Source organism: Patella vulgata, chromosome 1 (genome assembly GCF_932274485.2).
Source record: "Patella vulgata chromosome 1, xgPatVulg1.2, whole genome shotgun sequence".
NCBI classification, from domain to species: Eukaryota; Metazoa; Mollusca; class Gastropoda; family Patellidae; genus Patella; species Patella vulgata.
This window is the reverse complement of record NC_065879.2, coordinates 51,509,935-51,531,191: the sequence shown is the minus strand read 5'-3', so window position 1 is coordinate 51,531,191 and position 21,257 is coordinate 51,509,935.

Sequence of the window (21,257 nt, the reverse complement as noted above, 5' to 3'; positions counted from 1 at the left end):
GCAAACTGATTTGAGACAGTATTTTGAGAATTTTTGATATTTTCAGTTCCAACTTTACATGAAGATGTGATTGCTGATTTTGACTTGATGTCGTTTGAAAAGATCAATGAACTTGAGGACAATTTTGGAATGGATTTAATTGATTGAATCTGGTTGGTTTTTGCACTTGGTCTACTATTAATGGATGATTTTGGATTGGGTAGAATTCTTGTTCCCCTCGAGTAAATCGGAACTTTGCTGGTTGATGCAGATGATATACAGGAAACATCAGATACCTGACTTTCAACAGAACCTTCCCTAAAAAAATAGTAAAGATAGGTTGCCAGGCAACGAAACATACGCCCACAGCAGCTAAATCGTCCGGGGAGTCAACAAGTGTTGTCGCATATTTTTACTTTTTTCGGTAATGAAACATTTATAATACACTTAAATCTGATTAAGAGTAACAACTCATGAAGTAATTATCAGAAAATCATTAAAATTTGTTTGTTTTTCATAAAGTTCTGCCCCCATGCTAACATTTAGTATACGAAACTTTTAATATCATGGATTTAGCTGTTCAAATCATAAAAATTCATTGAAAATCAATATACTTGTTCGTCTCAAGATCTTAAACTCTGTGTATCAATCTGAAGTCAATCAGATGATAACTTTAGCCTCTAGAGCGTCACAAGGTTTCTCAAAGTAATCAAGGGCCATAACTTTGGCAGTAAATTTGTGTATAAATTTAAAGTCAATTGGATATTAACTTTAGCCTCTAGAGCATTCACAAGATTTTTTTAAGTGATCAAGGAACATAGATCTTAGTTTGTAATGGTGATATATTCGCATGTTTTTTTTTAAATCGGATAAAAATTGTGACCTCTACATGGACCGCAAGCTAAAAACGTGATTTTTTGTACAATCAAGGGCCATAATTCAGGAAGTTACAATCCGATACGTGCGAATATCGAAAGGAACCAAGATCTTTGGGTTATAAACATGAATTTCAACTTTTATCAAAATCAGATCAAAATTGTGACCTCTAGAGGGTCCACAACCTTGATATACCAGATGCTATACATTATTTGCATACAAGGATCGGCCATTTTGTCCAGCAGTTTTGGCCCAATTTTCATGAAATTTGAACTCAACAAACATCACGGAGAAACGGTGATACATTTAAACGTTTTTTTAAATCTGATAATAATTGTGACCTCTAGAGGGACAACAAGCTAAAATTCAGGAAGTTACAATCCGATATCCGCGAATATCGAAAGGAACCAAGATGTTTGGGTTATAAACTTGCATTTCAAGTTTCATCAAAATCGGATCAAAATTGTGACCTCCAGTGGGTCTACAACCTTGATATACCAGATGTTTACACTATTTGCGTCTAGGACCGGCCATTTTGTCCGGCAATTTTGGTCAGATTTTCATGATAATTTTGACCTCTAGAGGGACCACAAGATAAAAACACGATTTTTTATACAATCAGCGACATTAATTCAGGAAGTAACGATCCAATATGCCCGAATATCGAAAAGAACCAAGATCTTTGGGTTATAAATATGCATTTCAAGTTTCATCAAAATCAGATCAAAATTGTGACCTCTAGAGGGTCCACAACTTTGATATGCCAGGGGCGGCCATTTTGTCCGGCAGTTTTGGTCCGATTTTCACGAAATTCAATCTAAACAAACATTACGGTGTAACGCTGATATATTAGGGCGTTTGTTTAAATCGGATAATAATTGTGACCTCTAGAGGGACCACAAGATAAAAACGCGATATTTTATATAATCAGGGGCCATAATTCAGGAAGTTATGATCCGATATGCCCGAATATCGAAAAGAACCAAGATCTTTGGGTTATAAACATGCATTTCAAGTTTCATCAAAATCAGATCAAAATTGTGACCCTCTAGAGGGTCCACAACTTTGATATACCAGGGGCGGCCATTTTGTCCGGCAGTTTTGGTCCGATTTTTACAAAATTCAATCTATACAAACATTACGGTGTAACGCTGATATATTAGAACGTTTGTTTAAATCGGATAATAATTGTGACCTCTAGTGGGAGCTCAAGCTAAAAACGTGATTTTTTGTAAAATCAGGGGCCATAATTCAGTTACAATCCCATATGCGCAAATATCGAAAGGCACCAAGATCTTTGGGTTATTAACTTACATTTCAAGTTTCATCAAAATCAGAAGAAAATTGTGATTCTCTAGAGGGTCCACAACATTGATATACAATATTTTTACTCTATTTGAGTATGAGGGACGGCCATTTTGTCTGTCAGTTTTGGTCCAATTTTTACGAAATTCGAACTCAACCATCCTTAGGGTGTAACAGGGTTTATTCAAACGCTTTTTTAAATCAGATAAAAATTATGACCGCTATAGGGTCCACAAGCTAAAAATGCGATTTTTCGTACAATCAGGGGCCATAATTCAGGAAGTGACAATTCGATATGCGCGAATATCGAAAGGAACCGAGATCTGTGGGTTATAAATTTACATTTCAAGTTTCAACAAAATCAGAAGATAGGTTGCCAGGCAACAAAATATACTCCCACAGCAGCTAAATCGTCCGAGCAGTCGACATGGGTTGTCGCATATTTATTCTTTTGTAGGTAATTAGGGGAATTTAATAGACAATTTCATACAGACGACATTATAACTTTCGTCGTTTGAGGGTTCACAAACTAAAACAAGGGCCATAACTCTGGAAGTAATCTACAGAAATTGATGAAATTCCACAGGCTTTTTCAATTTACTAATTCAAATAATGCATATAAATTTCATACAGATCGGGCTATAACTCTTCATTTCACTAATCTAAATGATGCATATAATTTCATACAGATTAAGTGATAACTTTTGTCATTCAAGCGTTCACAAGATTCAACAAAGTTAAACAAGGGCCATAACTCTAGATGTAATTAACGGAAATTTGCTGATACATATAAATTTCATACAGATCGGATAATAACTTTTGTCGTTAGAGCATTCACAAGGTACAACAAAGTGAAACAAGGGCCATAACTCGCGCGTAATTAACGGAAATTGCTGAAATTCAATGGGCTTCTTCGTTTCACTAATTTAAATGATGCATATCAATTTCAAACAGATCGGATGATAACTGTTGTCATTAGAGCGTTCACAAGATTCAATAAAGTGAAACGAGGGCCATAACTATAGATGTAATTAACGGAAATTGCTGAAATTCAATAAGCTTCTTTGTTTTACTAATTTAAAAGATGCATATAAATTTCATACAGATCGGTTGATAACTTTTGACATTAGAGCGTTCACAAGGTGCAACAAAGTGAAACAAGGGCCATAACTCCAGAAGAAACAAGCCAACAGTGAGGCTGATGTCCCCCGCCGAAATCCCCAAATAAATAGATGACACATATTAATTAATCGCACATCTATTTTTTTCCAAAGTATCAAGCAATCAAACTGATTATCAACTATACACTAAGTTTCATCACTCTCTATCAGATAGAATCAAAGTTATCTTGTCCCAAATCAGGAAATTGCTTATCTCTGCTTAGGTTTAGCTCGATATGTTAATCATTGAACTCTGTCAAAACGAAAATCTACATCAAGTTTAAACATTCTACCTCAATTAGAAGAAGAGTTGTTATGTTCCAAAGTCTTGACCAATCAAAATGCTTATTGCTCGTTAGCCTCAGCAGAAATTCTCATCATCGAACTTAGTCAAAGTATTGATGTAATGAAACTATACACCAAGTTTCATCACTCTCACTTAATTAGAACTAAAGTTATCGTGTTCCAAAGCATCAACCAATCAAATTGCTTATCTCTGCTTACCCTAAGCAGAAAATGCTTATCTTCATACTCCATCAAGGCATTGACCTAATAAACACCTTCACCAAGTTTGAACATTCTAGCTCAATTAGAAGGAGGGTTATTGTGTTCCAAAGTCTCGGCCAATCAAATTGCTTATCGCTCTGCTTACTCTGAGCAGAAAATGCTCATCATCGAACTTAGTCAAGGTATTGATGTAATGAAACTATACACCAAATTTCATCACTCTCACTTAATTGGAACTAAAGTTATCGTGTCCCAAAGCATCAAACAATCAAATTGCTTATCTTTGGTTACCCTAAGCAGAAAATGCTTATCTTCACACTCCATCAAGGCATTGATATAATAATCACCTACACCAAGTTTGAACATTCTAGCTCAATTAGAAGGAGGGTTATTGTGTTCCAAAGTCTCGACCAATCAAATTGCTTATCGCTCTGCTTACCCTGAGCAGAAAATGCTCATTATCGAACTTAGTCAAGGTATTGATGTAATGAAACTATACACCAAGTTTCATCTCTCTCACTTAATTAAAACTAAAGTTATCGTGTCCCAAAGCATCAACCAATCAAATTGCTTATCTATGCTTACCCTAAGCCGAAAATGCTCATCTTCGAACTCCATCAAGGCATTGACCTAATAAACACCTACACCAAGTTTGAACATTCTAGGTCAATTAGAAGGAGAGTTATTGTGTCCCAAAAAGTGTGACGGAGAGACAGACGGACGGACAATTAACGAAAGTTATTGAAATTAAATAGGCTTCTTCATCTCACTAATGCAAACAACATATATCAATTTCAAAACAATCATATGATAAATGTAGTCTGTAGAGTGTTCACAAGAAATTGTGGACGATGGATGGACGGACCGACAGACGTCCGGACGGTTGGACGGACGGACGGGGGCGACGGCAATATATGACCACATTTCTATGTGGCCTATAATAAAAATTGTGACCTACATGTATATAGGGTCTCCAAGCTAAAATCGTGATTTTTACAATCAGGGGCCATAATCCATGAAGTTACAGTCCGATACATGCCAATATCAAAAGTAACCGAGATCTTAGGGAGATAAACCTATATTTTAAGTTTCGTTGAAATTGGATAAAATTTGTGACCTGTAGTGTCCACAAACAATTGTGGACGGACGGGGCGACGACAATATACGTCCACATGAAAATGTGGGCGTATGAAAAGGAAATTGAGTAGAAAAATAAATTGACAGATAATTATGGCATTAATTTCTGTTTCTGCAATGGTAGCAAGTAGGCTCTGATTTCAAAGGAGCTAAATCGCTAATATTTAGGACCTAGAAATAGACACAAATGGGTCGCAACACATATAATAATATAATATGAATGTATATAAACTGATTTACATTTAATCATTTCTGTTTTTCAGTCATTGTTTTTTGAGGTGCGCGATCACTCTCGAGCGCCTGTCGCGCACCCGAATGTCGACTGAGGGGAGGTTTTTCTCCCTCGCCTTAAAATTGAAAATCGCTCTCCATATTTGTAAATCATGGACATGTATTTGCTTTTTTTTTCAAAAGAGTGTGAAAGACTCACATTCCGAGCGCCACCATGCTGTCATTGTGAACATTTATTTGGTGTATTCGATTAGTATGATGTGATCGCACAAGGTAATAAAATTCCGATGAATATGTTGCTAAAAATAGATGGCAACTGTGCACGTGCACCATTGGTTAATTTAACTGAAATGAAAAGTAAAACTCTCGCGAGACGTGAGAAATTACGAGAGATGGCACGTAAAAATTTCCAGTGAGAATAATTCCGGAAGAAATAGATTATATTTTAATGGAATTTTCAAGCGTTTATGATTATATTTTGAATAGGGGTTATGTTTTTAAACAAAATTTATACAAGCTATATATATTTAGAAATGTCGACAAGTATTTCTATCGGAATACCGTATGCACTATAGTTATAGACGACAGTAGACGTTTGACTTGACCGTACGACTACACGAGTACTATTTAGCAGACGATGTTTATTATCATTTATATGTAACCAAGAATGACCCCTTACACTCAGTTATTAATCTTCAGAACCATTTCCCATACAAACAACTAATCACTCTCCTTAATATCAGATCATTCTCCTTAATTTCTAAATCACTCTTCTTATCGAAACTGGGAGAGCTTTTTTAGGGGAGCGATTTTTTCAATTTGTTCATTAAGGGGAGCTTTTTTTGGCTCTCCTCTAAAATACAAAAAACAACAACTGGTTTTTACTCTAATTTCAAATCAATTATGTTCGGCGAAATACGCGAGAAGTCTGAAATGAAATGAAATGAAATATTGTTTAATGGCACGTCAGCTCCAACCGGGCTATATTGCGCCAAACATATGGTGAATTTAACGAGACAAATTAAAACAATATCACAGGAATGTATTCATATATGTAAATAAAAACAAATATCACAGAAAATATACTTAAAAATAAATATATCAATTCCTTTACATATATAAATATTTAAAAAACAATATATGATAAATATATACAATTAAAATTTTGAATAAAAGTTTGTCTCTTTTAAAAATGCTAGCAATTCATCATAAAGCTCCGGTTGAGCAAATAGCTGACGTACTGACTGGCAACGGTAATATTTAGATCTAATATGTTTGAGATGATTGCACTCAATCAAGATGTGTTTCACTGTCAAAGGAACATGACAGTGAACACATTGTGGTTGAGGCTCTCGCTTTAAGATGAAAATGTGTGTTAAAAAAGTATGACCAATGCGAGAGCGACACAAAACCACTTCATCTCTCCTGCTGGTTCTATAGGAGCTTGGCCAGTCTCCTAAGAGAGGCTTAATGTGATGAAGTTTGTTTGTGTCTGCAAGATCCCAAGACCGTTGCCAGCGGTCATATACAAATAATTTAATGGACGATTTAAAATCGGTGAAAGGTAAAAGAAATTGTGATATGGGAAGATCTAAAGCAGACTTGGCAGCTAAGTCTGCTTGATCATTCCCTTTAATATCAACATGACTGGGGAGCCAGCAAAGGACAATGTCCTTGCCGTTAAACTCGTGTGATAGTAGCAGACGATAAATGTCTGCTACTAAAGGGTGTACAAGCTGCTTATTGTTTATTGCCTGTAAAGAGGACAAAGAATCAGTAAATATAATGTGTTTTAAGGATGAAGAGGATTTGATATACTCCAAAGCCTGAAAGATGGCCTGGAGTTCAGCAGTAAATATGGAAGCAGCAGGAGGAAGACGAACAGAAATGGTCTCAGATGGCGTGACAGTAGCCGATGCTACCCGATCGCCATCTTTGGAACCATCTGTATAAATTGGAGCATAATCACCATATTTAGACCTTTTCTCTCTGAAGAGAGATTGAAACACTGTGGAACTAGTATCTTTCTTTTTGTTTTTTGTAAGATCGAGATCGATCTTGGGGGGAGATATAGACCATGGTGGTGTCTCGAAGAAAGGGGTATTCGCAACACTGTCTTGACTGATACCAGCCTGAGACAAAAGGGGTTGAATGCGAATACCGAAGGATGGAATAACATTGGTTTTCAGTAAATATAGATGTTCATAATAGGGTCTAAATATGGTGTTAAATGAAATATGATGAGGCAGAGATGCAATTGCGAGAAGTCTGAATCGAATGGCAATCTCTGGTGTCTGGTTATTCCGGTCTACATCAGTAGTATTTATTGCGCATGCTCTCCAGATAAGAATATGCCGTCCCCGTTTGACATGACTTGTGGAATATGTCTAGCCTCGTTCTTTGAGTGCCTTATTACAAATGGCGCTGAAACACATTCTGGTACACGATTCGTGTACCAATGGTAAAATGTTTATTTTGTCTTAAATATTGGATATCAGAGGCCCATCTTTTCCTGGTAAGATCACAACTTCAATGTTGATTTTAATTGACAAATAATTTGTATTTTCAATGTTAAAGACTGTGGATGATATTGAGATAAAGACTTAGCTACTTTAAATACATAGTAGTAAACAATGAAAATATCTGATATTAAATGCACAGTAATAAACAATGAAACTATCAGATATTAAATACAATTACATACATAGTACCAGTGTTGTCTGCGATATCACCACGGTGGAAGCGGACGTAAAATACAACTAACTAACAACAACAACATAGTAGCAGTGCTCACTCTGGGTTTCATTTTTGTCCGCCAATTTCTCATTTTAATTTATTAGCCATATATTTTTTCCGCCCCCCCAAAAAAGAAATAAAAAGTATCTATTATATTTTTTCAGTAATATATACAATATACATATATTATAATTTACAAAATGCCTCTCTGCTTTGCAGAAGCCTATTTTTTGAAAGCTTTAAGATTTTATGTTTTTCGAAATTTTTCTCTGTAGCGAACTTTTGAGGTAAACTAAAATGCAGACCTATTGTAGAAGCTGATATTGCTTCAACATTCAAGGATGTAATATTATTAAATGGACGAGAGCTGATCATGTCAGTATCATCTGTAGACTTGGAGCATTTTGGTGGTGACATACTAAATAAAATCTCACATTCTTCTATCAGACATTGACATAGCATGTGATTTGATGATAACTGACTTTCGACAACCCAAAGAATATATACGCATTTATAAACTGGAATAACAAATCTGGCTTCATTTATTAACGATACGATACGGGCAACAGACGTCATAATCCAATAATCCCAAACAAATCGAACGAGTATTATTCACAGTGTCCGCCATTTTGAATATATATAGAAACCGTCAAAAAAGTCACTGATTCGTAATTGAAGACAAATAATTAAACCTTTTGTCCCTTAATTAGTTTATTACTACTCTTACTGTAAATAGTAATAAACACTAATCCAAGATAGATTAATAGACAAAAGATATCTCTATCATTGGTACCCAATTGATTTATAACTGACTCAGCCAAGTGCAATAGACTGTAACGACCGTGTGTATGCACGGCGTGGAAATCAAAGCTTTGTGGCAAGAAAAAATTATCGCCATGGTCAAAAAAGAATCGCCATACAGGAAAAAGTTATCGCCAAAAATTTTGCCAGACTCCATATTTTATCGCCAAAAATATATTTTTATCGCAATTGGCAGAAATGGCGATCGACAGCGTGAGCGCTGCATAGTAGTAAACTATGAAACTATCTGATATTAAATACATAGTAGTAAACTATGAAACTATCTGATATTAATGCACAGTAATAAACAATTAAACATACATTATGCAAGAGCTAAATCTGCCAATTGCAGGTCTTTCTTTAAGCCTGAAATGTTATCTAAATTATTAATTAGACATTAATTAACTTATCCAGACCATAATCAACTCTCGATGGCATAGTGGATTATGATCCGATTTACTGCATAACTTTCCTTCACAATTTAATAATTAAATGGATAATCGAGACTATGATTTTTGTCGTACCAATTTTAGTAAAGTTGATTGAGGCTAGGCGGAAATTTCAATCGCTTATTTCTTGGTTCATAGTGGATCAATTTGAATGAAATTTCTTTAGCTCTGCTTAGCTTTAGCTTAAAATGTTAATCATTGAACTCAGTCAAGACATTAACCTAATGAACATCTGCATCAAGTTTAATCATTCTACCTCAATTAAAAGCAGAGTTGTTATGTTCCAAAGTCGACCAATCGAATAGCTTATCGCTCCTTAGCCTAAGCAGCGAATTCTCATCATCGAACTTTGTCAAAGTAATGATATAATGAATCTATACTCGAAGTTTCATCACTCTAACTTAATTAAAACTAAAGTTATCGTGCCCCAAAGCATCAATCAATTAGATTGCTTATCTCTGCTCATCTTCGAACTCCATCAAGGCATTCACCCAATGAACGCCTACACCAAGTTTGAACATTCTACCTCAATTAGAAGGAGAATTATTGTGTTCGAAAGTCTCGACCAATCAAATTGCTTATCGCTCTGCTTACCCTGAGCAGAAGATGCTCATTATCGAAATTAGTCAAGTTATTGGTGTGATAAAACTATACACCAAGTGTCAACACTCTCACATAATTTGAGCTAAAGTTATCGTGTCCCAAAGCATCAACTAATCAAATTGCTTATCTCTGCTTACCCTAAGCAGAAAATGCTAGTCTTCGAACTCCATCAAGGCATTGACCTAATAAACACCTACACCAGGTTTGAATGTTCTAGCTCAATTAGAAGGAAAGTTATTGTGTTCCAAAGTCTTGGCCAATCAAATTGCTTATCGCTCTGCTTACCCTGAGCAGAAAATGCTCATTATCGAACTTAGTCAAGGTATTGATGTAATGACACTATACATCAAATTTCATCACTCTCACTTAATTAGAACTAAAGTTATCGTGTCCCAAAGCATCAACCAATCATATTGCTTATCTCTGCTTAACCTAAGCAGAAAATGCTCATCTTTGATCTCCATCAAGGCATTGACCCAATAAACACCTACACCAAGTTTGCATGTTCTAGCTCAATTAGAAGGAGAGTTATTGTGTTCCAAAGTCTCAGCCAATCAAATTGCTTACCGCTCTGCTTACCCTTAGCAGAAAATTCTCACTATCGAACTTAGACAAGGCATTGATGTAATGAAACTATACACCAAATTTCATCACTCTCACTTAATTAGAATTAAAGTTATCGTGTCCCAAAGCATCAACCAATCAAATTGCTTATCTCTGCTTACCCAAAGCAGAAAATACTCATCTTCGAACTACATCCAGACATTGACCTAATAAACACCAACACCAAGTTTGCACATTTTAGCTCAATTAGAAGGAGAGTTATTGTGTCCAAAAAGTGTGACAGACAGACAGAAAGACAGACGGATGGACAGACAGACAGACAGACCGATTGACAGACAGATGGACGAACCCATTTAAATAGTCCCCTGCTTTCTTCGAAAGGCGGGGGACAATTAAATACATAGTAGTAAACAATGAAACTATCTGATATTAACTATACAGTGATATTATCTAACAATGAAACTATTAGATATTAAATTTACAGTAATAAACAATGAAACTATTAGATATTAAATTTACAGTAATAAACAATAAAACTATTAGATATTATTTATACCCAAATTCAAGTTTCAGTTTTCAAATAAAACATTTGTTCATTATTCCATTAATTCTGTGTAACAACTATCACATGATTTTGGTCTTGTATATAAACAAAATTTAACTTAAAATCTAAACAAAACTTGTCTTCAATGTGAATTCTGCAAATAAGAAGTAGTATCAGGTGTTCTAGAAGGAGTAAGCATACCTCTCCACAAAAATCTCACCTGTCACAAATTTAACCTAAGTTTTCCAAATTAAAACAAAACCCTGTGACAAGATAATCGCACAAACCAAAACGACAAACCTTTACTACCTGAAAATTCCAATAAAAAAAACAGGATGAAAACTGTGCAAGTTTATTTATGTTCCATGTAGAGAAGTAAAGTTTAAAGTGTGTAAGAATTTAAACAAAATGAGTAAAAAGTAAATATCTTAAAGGATTTACTACGATTTATATTTGTATGTTAGTTGATGGGCTAAAATAGATGATGAAATTTATACAAGTCCCTAACATATAGGCTCCACATACAGTTTTCGTTCCATCCTAAAATCCCATAGATTTTTATAACCCTACAGATATTAACTTTCTGTTCCCTGCCTTGTAAATAATACTCATGAATATAGGCTCCACATACAGTTTTCGTTCCATCCTAAAATCCCATAGATTTTTATAACCCTACAGATATTAACTTTCTGTTCCCTGCCTTGTAAATAATACTCATGAATACTCATGAGGATGGAGGGTGGCATGAGGGTATGAGAAGCGCATAAATTTATCTTACGCAATGAAGGAATTCTTTTTCATTTAGCACATTTTTTGCTCAATTAGTTTCAGAATAAATGTATAAGGTAATGCAATGATTTATCCTATATTTGTACAGATAGCAAAGCAATGACAGCGTACAGGGAGCAGCCATTTTGTCGGGCAGTTTTGGTCTGATTTTCACGAAATAAGAACTCAACAGTCATTATTATGTAACAGTGATATCATAAAACGTTTTTTAATTCAGGTTTTTAGTACAATTAGGGGCCATAATCTAGGAAGTTTAAGTCTTGATAAGTGCGAATATTGAAAGGAACCAAGATCTTTGGAATATAAACATATATTTTAAGTTTCATCAAAATTGGATAAAAATTGCATGCTTTTACACTATTTGTCAGGGATTCCACGAAATTCGAACTCATTATGGTGCAATGGTGATATATTTAAACACTGTGACCTCTAGAGGTTCCACAATATAAAAACAGGATTTTTCGTACAATCAGGGGCCATAATTCAGGAAGTTACGGTCCGATATGCGCGAATATCGAAAGGAACCGATATCTTTGGGTTGTAAACATATCATGAGCGCCATTGAAAACGTATCACTTTTTTTTCCCAAATATTTTATTACTAGGTGGTTTTGTATGTATAATATTATGCAATACTATGAACTATTGTTTCACACAATGCTCCCAAACGCAAAAAATATCGGCCCGTGTGCACAAAAAAAAAATTGCACGAGATGCACATGAAAAACCCAATATTCACGTGCAGCATTGTGTGTGAGCCCTTTAAAAGCATGTTTTCAACTTAATGTGCAGTACATGAACTGTTAAACGTCAATCTGTCGTAATTTGTTGTTGGACGTGTAAAGGAATCAAGCAAGAGATGCCGAGACTTACTGAAAATCAACGGAATGAAGCCATGGGAATGTCCAGGGCTGGCATGTCTACACGTGCTATTGCCAGACACTTCAATTGTCATCAGTCCACTATTGTAAGGTTGGTGGAACGTGTTCGAGTTACTGGATCAACACATGACCGTCAACGTCCTCGTCCACAACGTGTTACAATCCAGGCTCAAGACCGCTACATCCGTGTCACTCATCTGCGTGACAGATTCCGCCCAGCGACTCGAACAGGTGCAGCAGTCGTCAGAAGACAAGGACCAGTAAGTGCCAACACCGTAAGACGTCGTCTAAGAGAAGTAGGACTCCATGCACGACGACCTTATGTTGGAGCTTTCCTCAGGGATCATCACCGTCAGCGGCGTTTGATATGGGCTCAAGGACACCAGACATGGAGAAGAGTAGACTGGCAAAGTGTGCTCTTCAGTGATGAGAGTCGCTTTCATCTTTATCACGCTGATGGCTGTCAACGTGTGTGGAGACGTCTTGGGGAACGTCTTGCAGACTGCTGCGTCTTCGAAACGAATCGATGGGGTGGGGGAAGTGTAATGGTGTGGGGAGGCTTCAAATTTCATCACCGGAGCGCCCTACACATTTGCAGGGGTCGCGTTAATGCTGTAGCTTACCGTGATGATGTCTTGCAACCAATTGTTGTTCCGATGTTTCGAGAGCACCCACAACTTCAGCACTTCCAACAGGATAATACACGTCCGCATACCACCCGTTTTAGTATGCACTACCTGGCTGCTAACAACATCAATGTCTTGGACTGACCAGCCATGTCTCCGGACATGGCACAGATAGAACATGTCTGGGATGAGATTGGACGCCGTCTGTATCGGAGACCACAGATGCACACCATTGCTGCTTTAGAAGCTGCTCTTGTCCAAGAATGGAACAATTTGCCCCAGGCCTTCTTTCAAACATTGGTAAATTCCATGCGACATTGCTGCACAGCGTGCGTAAGAGCCCGTGGAGGACACACGCGCTACTGACATCTGTGTCGTCCTTTTGGTTTTGACCCCTCTGACTTTGTACCGATGATTACAGATTAAACATCCATAAGTGTACAAATGTGTTGTTATTGATGTGTTCCCATCTGAATATTGTTCACAATAAGAAGCAAAATAAATAAGATATGTTTACAGGATCATTTTGTTATACGAAAAACTAAGTGATGCGTTTTGCATGGCGCTCAGTACATATATTAAGTTTTATCAAAATCGGATAAAAATTGTGACCTCTAGAGTGTCCACAAGCTAAAAACATGATTTTTTGTACAATCAGGGGCCATAATCTATGAAGTTACATTCCGATACATGCCGCTATCGAGAGGAAACAAGATCTTTGGGTGATAAACCTATATGTCAAGTTTGGTCAAAATCAGATAAAAGTTGTGACCTGTAGAGTGTCCACAAACAAATTGTGGATGGATGTCCGGACGGACAGGGGCAAAGACAATATGCATTCACATGAAAATGTGGGCGCAGAAAAATAACAACTTATTTCAAGAACAAAGATAGGTTGCCAGGCAACGAAACATACGCCCACAGCAGCTAAATCGTCCGGGCAGTCAACAAGAGTTGTCGCATATTTTTACTTTTTTCGGTAATGAAACATTTATAATACACTAAAATCTGATTAAGAGCAACAACTCAGAGAACCATTAGAATTTGTTTGGTTTTTATAAAGTTCTTCCCCATGCTAACGTTTTGTATACAAAACTTTTAATACTGTATCATGGATTTAGCTGTTCCAAGTCATAAAAATTCATTGAAAATCAATATACTTGTTCGTCTCAAGATCTTAAACTCTGTGTATCAATCTGAAGTCAATCGGATATTAACTTTGGCCTCTAGAGCGTCCACAAGATTTTGAAAGTGATCAAGGGCCATAACTTTGGCAGTAATTATCAGAAATCTTTGAAAATCAATAGGGTTCTTCGCCTCGTGACCTAAAACACTGTGTATAAATTTAAAGTCAATCAGATATTAACTTTAGCCTTTAGAGCATCCACAAGGTATTTTGAATTTATCAAGGGCCATAACTCTGGCAGTAATTATAGAAAATCACTGAAAATGAATAGACTTCTTCGTCTCATGACCTTAAACACTGTGTATAAAATTTAAAGTCAACCGGATATTAACTTTAGACTCTAGAGCGTCCACAAGATTTTTCAAAGTGATCAAGGGCCATAACTCTGGCATTAATTATCATAAATTGCTGAAAATCAATAGGATTCTTCGTGTCATGACCTTAAACACTGTGTATAAATTTAAAGTCAATAGGATATATAACTTTGGTCTCTTGAGAGTCCACAAGATTTTTTTGAAGTGATCAAGAGCCATAACTCTGGCAGTAATTATCAGAAATCGCTGAAAATCAATAGGCTTCTTCGTCTCATGGCCTTAAACACTGTATATAAATTTAAAGTCAATCGGATATTAACTTTAGCCTCTAGAGCCGGACGGACGGACGGACGGACGGACACGGGCGACGACAATATACGACCACATTTCAATGTGGGCGTATAAAAAGAGCTTTGTTGTGTAACACATTATTGGCAATAACCCGTTTTTTATCAAGGAATTTTTGTTGACAAATATAGAAATTTATGTATGATAAATTTATCTCGCGATTATATATATCCACCTGGATAATTTTAGATTTTATTAAATTTCAGCGTCTAAAAGATCATACAGACTGGTTCTGTTAATACACAGAAGTCATTATTCTGGTTTATTTTACAAGACTTCGATTTAATCTATTAGCTGAGTTTTTACACTGGCAACCAAAATATATCATAACAACAAGTGTAACATTTTTCTGTGATAAAGTTGAGAAACATACAAGTGTTTTTTTGTAATTATTGGTATGGTAGAAAGCATTAATAACAGGTAATAACTAGAACTGCGATGCAGTAATGACAGGTTTCACTGGTGCCACGTTACCCTTGAACTTATGTCACTTCCAGTGCCACATTAGCCTTGAACTCATGTCATGTGCGGTACCAATGAAACCGTTAAACAGATATGCACATAAGCATTGCAAACGTGTTATAAAATAGATGCAGAATCAACCAAATCCAGCGATATCAATTACATTTACACATTTAAGTTACCATGTGTTACATATGTCAAGAAAGTTATCCTGACAAAATTTGTTACTAACTTACCGCTATGTTAGCTGACTTTCTAATGGGAAATTGAAATGCGAAAAAAGTCTTACAAAGTGTTCCTGACAAAACTGGTTATTTCTCGACAAGGGAAGATGCCAGAAGCAATTTTTGGACATCTATATGATCATATTGACCCAGTCTATATGTCCATTGGATTCAAATATCATAACGTTAAACAAATAATAAATATAACTCCTTTCAAAAAAACATTTTGCCAAATGACAATCCCAGTGGTAATGAAAATATTAAATTAGTTCTATGAAATCATAAACGGCATAAGGCATCACATGGCGAGAATTTTATGAAACTCGAATAAACCTTGAAAAGCGACTTGTAGAAAATCGTCTATTTCTCGGCAACTGAAGAAGTTAGAAACCATTTTGTGTTCTCTATATGATCGCATGAGTTCATTCTATTTGTTGATTGGAAGCAAATATCTTAATTTTAAAAACATTACAAACAAATTGCCTATTTCTCGGCAACAGCCAATATTACAAACTAATTTTAACATACATTGTCATCGTATGGATTAATTCTACAGGTTCATGAAAGTTGTCAAGACATATTTTAAAATATGAAAAGCATGAATGCATTGTAAATAGCTCACTTTTACATCCTTTTTCACCTTTAAATCAAAATGGGGCAAAAGCAAAACCGAAATAAAAAATAAACCAGCGGCTGCCAGGCAGGATACGCCCACATTTTCAAGAGATGGATAGAGAACAAGCTAAAAAAAAGTGATTTTTCCTACAATCAAGGGCCATAATTCAGGAAATTACAATTCGATATGCGCAAATATCGAAAAGAAACTTCTATCTCTGGGTTATAAACTTACATTTCAAGTTTAAACAAAATCGGATAAAAATTGTGACCTCTATAGGGTCCACAACCTTGATATACCATATCAGTTTTGGGCCGATTTTCACGAAATTCGAACTCAGTCGTCCTTAGGGTGTAACGGTGATATAATAATACTTTTTTTTAAATCGGATAAAAATTATGACCTCTATAGGGTCCACAAGCTAAAAAACTTGATTTTTCGTACAATCAGGGGCCATAATTCAGGATTTATTTTAAAGGGGTTGAAGATTAGGCAACAATAGCCTTTCTAACATCCTTCCCTTCATAAAAAATATATAATACAAAATATATGATGATAGTAATAGTAATAATAGGCCAAAATTAATTAAATGAAAAAAAGAGAGAGAGAGAAATAGGGTTTAACGTCCACTCGACACAAACTAGGTGATTTCGAGGGCTAACATATGGTTTAATTTTATTTCTTTAATTCGCTTGCGCGTAGGGGTCTTTAGCAGTGGGAGGAAACCGGAGGACCCGGAGAAAACCCACGAGGTTGGACAGGCGACCCTACTCCTTGCCACATACAACCGGGGATTCGAAACCACGCCAGTTGACTCAATGACAGGCTTTATGATACAGCGCGAACGCTAACCATTCAGCCACCCCACCCCCTGAAATTTAGGTACAATAAATCTAGACAGACAGGCTTGTCACACAGGCTCTTGAAATATGACCTCCCCTCGGACTGAAAATGATATTTAACTGTTATTTAATTAAAAGATTCAAACATTTCGGCTCACAACAGAAATGAAATAGAGTTTATCATTCTGATGTTCTGCCCCGGCTGGGCAATGTGTACATGGGGCCTTGGTTTTTCATCACTTCCAAATGACTCGAAAATTGTCCAAGTCGAGCACTCTGTAGGCCTACTTACTGCACCACTGACAAGGGGAAACCACGCCAGAAAATCCAGATGAACTTTCTCGGCCAACACCGAGAGCAAACCCGCAACCTCCAGACTAGCGACTCACAACAGACAATTTAAAAAATAAAAAGTGTTCAAGAATGAATAAAGAAATTATTTTTATGAATATGAATCTTATTTGTTGATATTTTTGTGATGAATATTGTTCTAATGTTCTAACAAGGAAAGTGTGGTCTACTCGTTCAGATGGAGAATAAAACATACATCCAGTCAGTTCCGGTTGTAGAAAATGCAGGGGCCCAATTTGGAAGGCCCAATATGAATACATTGCAAGATATGAATAACTTTACATAGGTCTATATATTCATTCATATATACCTGAAAATAGCCAGATTACCTGAAATTTTTTTAAGTTGGTAGGTTCCAGGACACAATTTGGGGACCTGGGGTAATTGGTCAAATGTGCCTTGACTGTGTTCGATTATGAGCAATTTCTGCTTGGGGTAAGCAGAGATATGCAATTTGATTGGTCAACATGTACACGGGACATCAGTTTTTTGTCCCATCCGAATGACTAGACAGCTGTCCTTGTCAGGCCCTCCGTCCTGCATTACTGACTAAAGGCAAATGAGGCAAAATAATCATAAGTTAGAATCGTCCACAGAGGCTTATCTGTACATTCAGAAATCATGTGATTACAATTTTAAGAATTTTCTTATTGTGAAAAGATAAAAGTCAACGAGGCAAAAAAATCATAAGTGTGTGCCGTGTGGTAATTTGTCAGACGAGCAATAAAACTTGTATTGTCAGTATTATACAGGGGCCGTGTGTGTATGTGTCTTGTATCATAAGGTCCGACATTGAGTGAACTGGGGTGGTTTTCGATTCCCTGGTTGTACATGACAAGGAGTAGGGTCGCCTGTCCAACCTCATGGGTTTTCCCCGGGTCCCACGGTTTCCTCCCACTGCAAATGAACCCTACACACAAGCGAATTATTGAAATAAATTGAACCATACGTAGTCCTGTAATAATCTAGTTTGTGTCGAGTGGACATTAAAACCCCATTTTTCTTCGCACCTGATGTTTAATTACATCAAAACCATGAGTAAGTAATCCATAATGAGCATTTTCTTCGACTCAGATTAAGCAGAGTAACTAACCATTAGAATGGTCGAGCCTTTAGAGTTCGACAGCTTTCATTCTAATTGAGTGAGACTGGTGAAACTTGGCGTTTATCATCACACCAATACCTTGACTAAGTTCGATGATGAGCAATTTGATTATTGGAGTTCAACAACTTTTATTCTAATCAAGTGAGAACTTTGATACATGGCGAAAATGGTTGATCCTTATAAAAAGGTAAATAAGCAATTAAAAAATGTCAAGTGTGCCATCTACTAATTACTTTTTGTCTATTTTGATAAATCATACCAAATTTCTTGTCTGAGTATAACTGAGTCAAGGGGCAAACGAGAAATTTTTAAATGAACTATCAGGTTTAAGTATAAAATTTTTAATAATGAAGTAAATAAAATGACCTACATGTTTTTAATTATTTTATATGCTTAAGAAAGTAGCTATAGAACAGAATAAAATATTGGTACCAAAAATTTCGAACATAAAAAAATGGCCGTGGAAATTCCCCCCCCCCCTCCAAATACCTGCCAGTTTGCGTAATTTTTAAAGATTGAAGTAAAAAATACAACCTTTGTGTTTTTAATTATTTCATATACTTAGGAAAGTTGTGACACAATTTCCAGCAGCTATCTAAATTATAATTTTGACAAAAAATTAAAATTCCATAATAGGACCCAAAAACTTCCAAGTTTTTTCTTCAACAACATCTGTGTTGACATACTTTTTAAAAATATAAATTATGAAGTAAAAAATACGATCTTCATGTTTATAATTATTTCATATACTTATGAACGTTGTTGCAGAAGTTCCAATAGCTATCTGAATTACTTACAAAACAAAAATATCGGTAGGCCTACTAAATTTTCAACATAAAAATATGGGCGTGGCAGTTTCAAAATACGATTTTAACAAAAACTACCGACTCTAAAATTTCAAACTAAACATTTTTGTAAATCGCAGGACACAGCCTTTTAGAGAGCAAGTTTTTAAAGCAATGAATTTTATTTTTCAATATTAAATTATTGGTTTATTTTATTCTAAAAATACTTTTTACAAGCGCTATCATCACTGTATCGGTCTGTATTTCCCTATGAAAAAAATGTTTAACGCTTTATAATTAAAAAAAAAACTATACAAAAATAAAGCTACGGTTTGAATTAAATAAATTAATATGTTGGGCTTGTCGATAGGACCCTAATTCCTCCAAAAATTGATGTACGTTCACCATCAGTTTGCCGATTGTTTACATTGGTTTTCGCGGCTTCTGCCCTGAAGGGAAATCTCGAGCTGTGTGTCATAACGGCCCTGGCCAATCATAAGGCGTGAGCGGTCTATCTATATATGACGTCAATGGTCCACAACCTTGATTTTTTATGCTATTTGAGAACAAAGGGCGGCCATTTTGTCTGTCAGTTGAACTCAGCCATCCTTAGGGTGTAACGGTGATATAATGTTACGTTTTTTTAAATCGGATAAAAATTATGACCTCTATAGGGTCCACAAGCTAAAAACGCGATTTTTCGTAACAATCAGGGGCCATAATTCAAGAAGTTACGGTCCGATATGCGCGAATATCAAAAGGAACCGAGATCTTTGGGTTATAAACTTACATTTCAAGTTTCAACAAAATCGGATAAAAATTGTGACCTCTATAGGGTCCACAACCTTGATTTTTTATGCTATTTGAGAGCGAAGGACGGCCATTTTGTCTGTCAGTTTTGGGCCGATTTTCACGAAATTCGAACTCAGCCATCCTCAGGGTGTAACGGTGATATAATAATACGTTTTTTTAAATTGGATAAAAATTATGACCTCTATAGGGTCCACAAGTTAAAAACGCGATTTTTCATACAATCAGGGGCCATAATTCAAGAAGTTATGGTTCGAATATCGAAAGGAACCACAATCTTTGGGTTATAAACTTACATTTCAAGTTTCAACAAAATCAGATAAAAATTGTGACCTCTATAGGGTCCACAACTTTGATATACCATATTTATACGCTATTTGATAACGAACGGTGGCCATTTTGTCTGTCAGCTTTGGACCGATTTTCACGAAATTCGATCTCAGCCGTCCTTAGGGTGTAACGGTGATATAATAATACAGTTTTTTAAATTGGATAAAAATTATGACCTCTATAGGGTACACAAGCTAGAAACACAATTTTTCGTACAATCAAGGGCCATAATTCAGGAAGTTACAGTCCGATATGCGCGAATATCGAAAAGAACCGAGATCTTTGGGTTATAAACTTACATTTTAAGTTTCAACAAAATCTGATAAAAGTTGTGACCTCTATAGGGTCCACAACCTTGATATACCAAATTTTTACGCTATTTGATAACAAACGGCGGTCATTTGGTCTGTCAGTTTTTGCCGACGATTTTCACGAAATTCGAACACAGCCAGCCTTAGGGTTTGACGGTGATATAATAATACGGTTTTATAAATCGGATAAAAATTATGACCTCTATAGGGTCCACAAGCTAAAAATGCGATTTTTAGTACAATCAGGGGCCATAATTCAGGGAGTTATGTTCCGATATGCCGGAATATTGAAAAGAACCGAGATCTTTGCGTTATAAGCATATGTTTCAAGTTTAAACCAAATTGGATAAAAATTGTGACCTCTACAGTGTTCACAAGCTAAAAAC